The sequence below is a fragment of the Humulus lupulus genome, chromosome 5 (assembly GCF_963169125.1).
Source record: "Humulus lupulus chromosome 5, drHumLupu1.1, whole genome shotgun sequence".
NCBI lineage: Eukaryota > Viridiplantae > Streptophyta > Magnoliopsida > Rosales > Cannabaceae > Humulus > Humulus lupulus.
This window is the reverse complement of record NC_084797.1, coordinates 219,773,506-219,780,062: the sequence shown is the minus strand read 5'-3', so window position 1 is coordinate 219,780,062 and position 6,557 is coordinate 219,773,506.

Below are 6,557 nucleotides of genomic sequence, written 5' to 3'. Positions count from 1 at the left end.
AATAAACATGCACCCGACAAGTGTCATGATCTTATTGGTTCTATCTAAACCTTATAGTATAATAAATAACATCTTTATAATCAACTATATTAATCAAACCTTATGTTATAATTAATATTCTTAAACTATAGGTTAAACTTATAAAATCTACAAGTGTTACTACGAGTGTTCAACTATGTCATGGCTTGAACCAAAATCCACAGTAATAAACATACTATAACTTTCTACTAGCTATTACTACTACTACTTCTATCTAACTAGCTAAGTAAAGTTCTGGGACTCTACATCATATGATCCTTCAGTCAAACCGCTTTGCTGAAAATACCGACCTTGAAAGCTCGAGGGTGTGTAGCCTCGAATATGTTCTGAGCTCGCAATAGTCATGGCACGACACATGAATATACTTTTCCATGATTGCTTCAGGCGAGATGGATCGAGCTCAGGAAGTACAATCTCGGATGTAACAACTTCGTCAGCATTTACTTGTTCCGAGCATAGCGCAAAGTTAGGTGACGGGCTCATGGTTGACTCATGGCCTCAACAAACTCAATGCCAATTGCTGATCTCGAAGATTTGATGAATCATCTAGGATAACCCATTACGTGTGAACATGTTTATTGTTGTACAATCCCAATATTTAAGGGATATCATTTAATATGTTATTCGTTCCCAATCTTCATGGGGTGTTTCCGTGTATGTAAGAGATAAAGCATTTAATAGCATTATGTTAATTGATTTACAAAATATCTTCCCGAAATATGTGGGAATGAATTATGCAACCTTCCCTATAAATAGAGAAGGAAACACCAATTGAAAAGGATCGATTTATTATTTCTGGAGAGAACACTCTGGGCAACTTATCTCTGAAAAGTTTCCAGAAAACTCCCAAGTCTTAATAATACAGACTCGTGGACTAGGTAGAGTTAACTACTGAACCACGTAAAAATCCTCTTGTTTTCCTCTTTATTCATTTGCTCTAGTATTTTATCGTATAATTGCTCTACTATTTAAGTTGATGAAAAATGGCATCAACAATACCTAAAGTCGTTGCTAATATTTGGAAGCTAAAGTTGATTATTAGCAGCAACAAAACCATCGCCCCAAATAAATAGTATTATTGGCGACATTTTCGCTCCTAATAAAATGAATGTCGCCCCTAATAATCGTGATTCCCAGATCATATTTTTCCCCTAATAATAAAAATTCTCCCATAATAATATAATATTAGCGGTGACGTTGTTATTATTAGGGGCGACAAAGTGGCCCCTAATACTTTTATATAATTAAGAAAATAATAAAAAATTATTAAAATAAAATATTTAAATAATTTCAATTTATAATATCAAAATTAAATATTCATAAAATTAATAATTTATTCAAAAAACAATCGAATAATACAATATTATCCAAATTAAATATCCATACAATAATTTATTAATTAAAAGTTATTGTTTAATATAATAATATATAAAACATCTCAGCCCTCAGCGTCCTCCGTATTGTCTCCTTATGGTGCATGCGGTGACTGCGGTGCCTATGGTGTGTGTGGAGGCATCACCCATGGGTACTCTGGAGGTAACAATGCTCCTCCATGTCCATACATGTATGGATATAGATAGAATGGAGGTTGAGACAACAACCCACTCATATGAGGAGGCGGAGGTTGGGACGAAGGTCTGCTCATATGAGGATGATAAGCCTGAGGTTACGGAGGCATCGACCATTGATACATATATGGCTGGGCCGAAGGTTCAGATGACAAAGTTGGTGCAGGTGTGTCGGGATGGCCTGGTGAAGGCTGAGAAGCTGAAGCTTGAGACGTGTGTTGTGTCTGAGTTTTAGAAGACGAGCCTACATACTTCTCAAAAAACCGCTGATATGTATTCTGCATCTCCATGTTTGTTGTCGGACATTTTTCAGGTGAAAGCTGCTGATACACGTATTGAAGCTGTTCATCCATGACCTTCAAAATGTCAACCAATTCTGTATTTCCTCAGTCGACTGTTGAGGTGGTGCCTGAGAGTGAGTGTTTTGAGAGGGATGGGTTAACACTTTTCCCTTTAATTTGTGGCTAACTCCTCGTTGGTGGCCCGACCTTTCACCAAGAACCTGATTTAGTATCTTCATTTGATCGACCGAGGACGAATCATCGATACCATATTCAATTGTCTGCTAAGTCTCAGCTTCAAGAGTTGACTTCAACTTAACTTGTTTAAAAAAAATTATAATACAAAAGAAAAATATAATTATTTTAATTGATAATAAAGTTAAACTTACATAATCTTGTTCAGCGTCCTCGTTGACAAAATTCTTGTTCTTCTTTGTCCAATGATACTCCTTCCATTCCTCAATTAGGTTCGAGTTCAACTAATAAAGAAAATGAGAATGTTAGAGAACTTATAAATTCATACAACTTAATTAAGTCCATATTTTTACTTACTTTTTCGTAACGAGTGGTCGCTAATGATTTCGTGCCTTGTTTTGTAGAGTACTTCATTTGGTCTCGGTTTATTTTGTTCTTCATGCAGCGTGCAATAAACTTTGGACTCCTAAAAACTCACAAATTTGTTTCCACTCATCGGCGTTTACATCTTTGGGTGGATTCTTTAGGACCTCGTCCCAATCATCTGGTCCTTTGTAGAACTTTTTGAAGTGGGCGTGCCGCTTAGTTTTCCTATATCAGTATCTCTTAGCCATCTCAACATTGATACTGTCAATGAGGGTGGTATAATCTGGCTGCCCATCTATTTGATAGATGTGCTACAATATAGAGAAAACACGTTAATCATGCTGGAATTATAATACAATTATTATTAAAGTAAATTCTAAAAATTTTACCTTCAGTTTACTAATGACATTGTCCTTATACCGTTTTGGGACACTAGTCCAATCCTTGTAATATCTTGTAACTGTTGATGTATGTGACTTGGGTGCCCAAAAGACGAACAAAAGCAGCATGTTTCATTCCCACCACCTTGTACGTAATAGGGTCAACCACTATGGGGAGTTGATGTCCAGCTTCTCGCCTTCTGTCGTCTAAACTTTTCCCAGCGGCAGGCCCACAACATTTTCTCTTTGGTGGAGCTACTGGATTATTTTAAATAAGTGCATCATATAATTTAGTATGTTGTATTATAGCGTCTAATTAGAAATAAATAAATAATAGATTTTAAAATACCTGACTCGCAACTGGATGGGATCGTAGTAGGATTTGGTGGATCTTGACCACCACTATCTCCGCCATGGTATGAAGCTACATATGCTAACATCTTTAAACTAAATATGATCAAATTTGTTTGTTAGTATGAATATCAAATATATATTATTTATGAATATATAGTTGTAATCACCACAAAATTATTATTTAACATTTGTGATTATATATCCACAACATAACAAGTCCATAATTCAACAAATCATTCAACATTTCTGATATATAATTATTTAAATATAAAGTTTTTCTTAAACTTATACAAAAACTAAGTACAATAGTCACTGTCATCACTTATCAAATTAATATCTATTGGTGAAACATGATTGATGTTATCATCATCACTAAGGTCAATAAGTAAATCATCCTCGACATCCGCTTCTTCTACGTCTTCGACTTCTTCTTCATCATCATTAATAAAATCATCGGTATCTTGAGCAGTTGAATAAGGTCGAGGGATGGTGCCTACAGATGTTGCTGGTTGATTAGATTGTTGAACAGCCAACTCCCCAAGCTCAACAGTCAATACGAAATTGGATGAGTTTGTGTTATGTACAACATCAATATCAGCAATCTGATTAGAACTGTCTGGAATATCCCAAACTTGCCTATGATTCACTTCTTCAACAACTTTCCAAGCTCGACCTCTAAGTAGATCACCGAGATAGGAAACTTGTTTAGCTTGGCTAGCAGGTATGTACGGTTCATCTTTATACCATTCACCACTCACATTTATACTGGTGACATTCTTTCAATAATTGTTTTCTTTTTATTTTCGGGTTCGTGTTGAACCATTTACATCGAAACAATACCACTGAATATACACCAGTATAAGATACCTCCAATATCTCCTCAAGTTGTCCATAATAGTTAAAACCTTCTGTCCCAGCAACACACACTCCACTATTTTGTGTAATACAATTTTGATCTCGAATGTGTGTAACATATCGAACCCCGTTCACTATACATGCTTGATAGGAGTATGCCAAAAAATCAGACCCAAATGCCAGAGCAAGCAACTCATCCCCATTCTCTAATGACCCGAGCTGGTGCAAGTCATATATGTAAATATACCAAAACATATTATAATAAGAAACTTATATTTTAATCTAACAACAAAGAATGTCGTAGGTATAAATTACCTTATCGTGAAACTAGGAACGAAACTCTTTTTTGTGCAAAAGGTTATGATCGGCCAATGGATCCCTCTGTTTGATCTCACGAAGGTGTTCGTTGTTGATTAACATAGTGTTACAGTTCAAAGATGTTACATTAAAAACAACATAAAAACAATAATTAAATTAACCTACTCCATATAGACTTCAATTTCAGAAGAATTCTCCAGTATGAACCACTCAGCTATATTCTGAGTCTTTTCGTCGAGAGGAACTTGAAATCCCTTACTCAATGGAAGACATTGGGATTGAAACACTAAAAGGTGGTGTGGAACATAAACTATATCCGCATTTCAATCCGGACGATTAAATTTGGTTTCCACGCCTTTGAAATACATGGAACAAAATGTTAAATCCTCATCTGCCACATATCCTTCAACTATGGACCTTTCAGAACGAGCTTTATTCTTGACGTAGTTTTTTAATTTCTTCATGTATATTTCAAAAGAATACATCCATCTCATAAATACTGGCCCACCCAATAAAGCATCTTCTAGCAAATGCATGACTAAATGTATCATTATGTCAAAAAAAGCTGGAGGAAAAATCAACTCCATTTTGCATAAGATGTGAATGATCTCCCTTTAAGCTTTCTCCATATCATTTACATTCAAGGTCCAGGAACATAATTGTCTGAAGAAATTGCATAGTTCCATTATGGTGCCTGATATAGATTCTGGAAGAAACTTGTGGATACCCATTGTAAGTAATCGTTGCATTATCACATGACAGTCGTTTGACTTCAACCTAATGATATTTGAGTCATTATCAGTCACTTTATTCTTTAAGTTCGAACAAAAACCATTTGGCAGCTTAACACCTTTTAGATATTGAAGAAATTCTCACCTATCTTCAGGAGTCAACACGCAAGGAGCATGTGGTTTCATTAACTTTTTATTTTGATCTTCATATATCCACAATGCGTCCCTAACTCCCATATTCTTCAGATCATGTCTTGCATTTTTAGTGTCTTTGGACTTATAGTTATCCAAGATAGTACCTAGGACACTGTCACATACATTCTTCTCAACATGCATAACATCTATGTTGTGTTTTAACTCATTCGTACTCCAGTAGTCAAGTTCATAAAAGATGCTTTTTTTCCTCCAATTACTATCCTTCGCACCATTTTTTTCATTTCAAACCTCCAAACCTCTCATGTTTCCTCGGGACTTGGGGTGGTAGAGCATTAACTTGATCTAAGATATCTTGACAAGTAAACTTTCTTGGAGGACGTCTTCTCTCAACTTTTCCGTCGAATTGAGTATCCTTTCTCCACTGATGATTACTGGTCAATAATCGTCTATGACCAAAATAAGATGTCTTACCAATCACTTGGATAGAGGACGTGTCTTCGTTGCATGTAGGACAAGCCTTGTAACCCTGACCACTCCATCCAGACAAACTACTTCTAGCAGGAAAATCGTTCACCGTCCACAAAAGGGCCGCACACATATTGATCATGTTGTTGTTTCTACCATCCCTAGTTTCCACCTAGTTAATCCACAGCTCTTTCAACTCGTCCACCAATGGACTAAAAAATACATCCATGTCCTTACCTAGTGATTTTGGCCCAGGAATAAGAAGAGTCAGCATGAAATAATGGTCCTTTATAGAAAGCCAGGGTGGCAGATTATAGTTCATCAAGACAACATGCCACATGTTGTACAATATACTCATGTTTCCAAATGGATTAAACCTATCGAAAACCAAGCCTAGACGAACATTTCTAGGATCTCTTGCAAAATCAGGATGTCTGGCATCAAAATCCTTCCATGGTAACCCATCAACCGAACGATGCATCATCCAATCTTCTTTCGATCTCCCAGTATGATGCCATAGCATCTCTTTCGTTGTATTCCTTGAAATGTACAATCTTTTTAATCGGGGAATCAACGGAAAATAACGCATCACCTTATGTGGAACCTTTTTCCCTTTATTCTTCTCATTTATCCACCTGATACTCCCACATATTGGACATGAATCGTTAGATGCATGCTCATTAAAAAATAAGCAGAAATCATTGTTAGGAAAACTTATACAAGATCTTAAATTATTTTCATGTAGATCTAATATTAAACAAATTAATATGAGATAACCTAGAACATATTTCTAAAATTGAATTCAAAGAGAAACAAAGACAAGAATACTTACAGTATATGTAGCAGAAT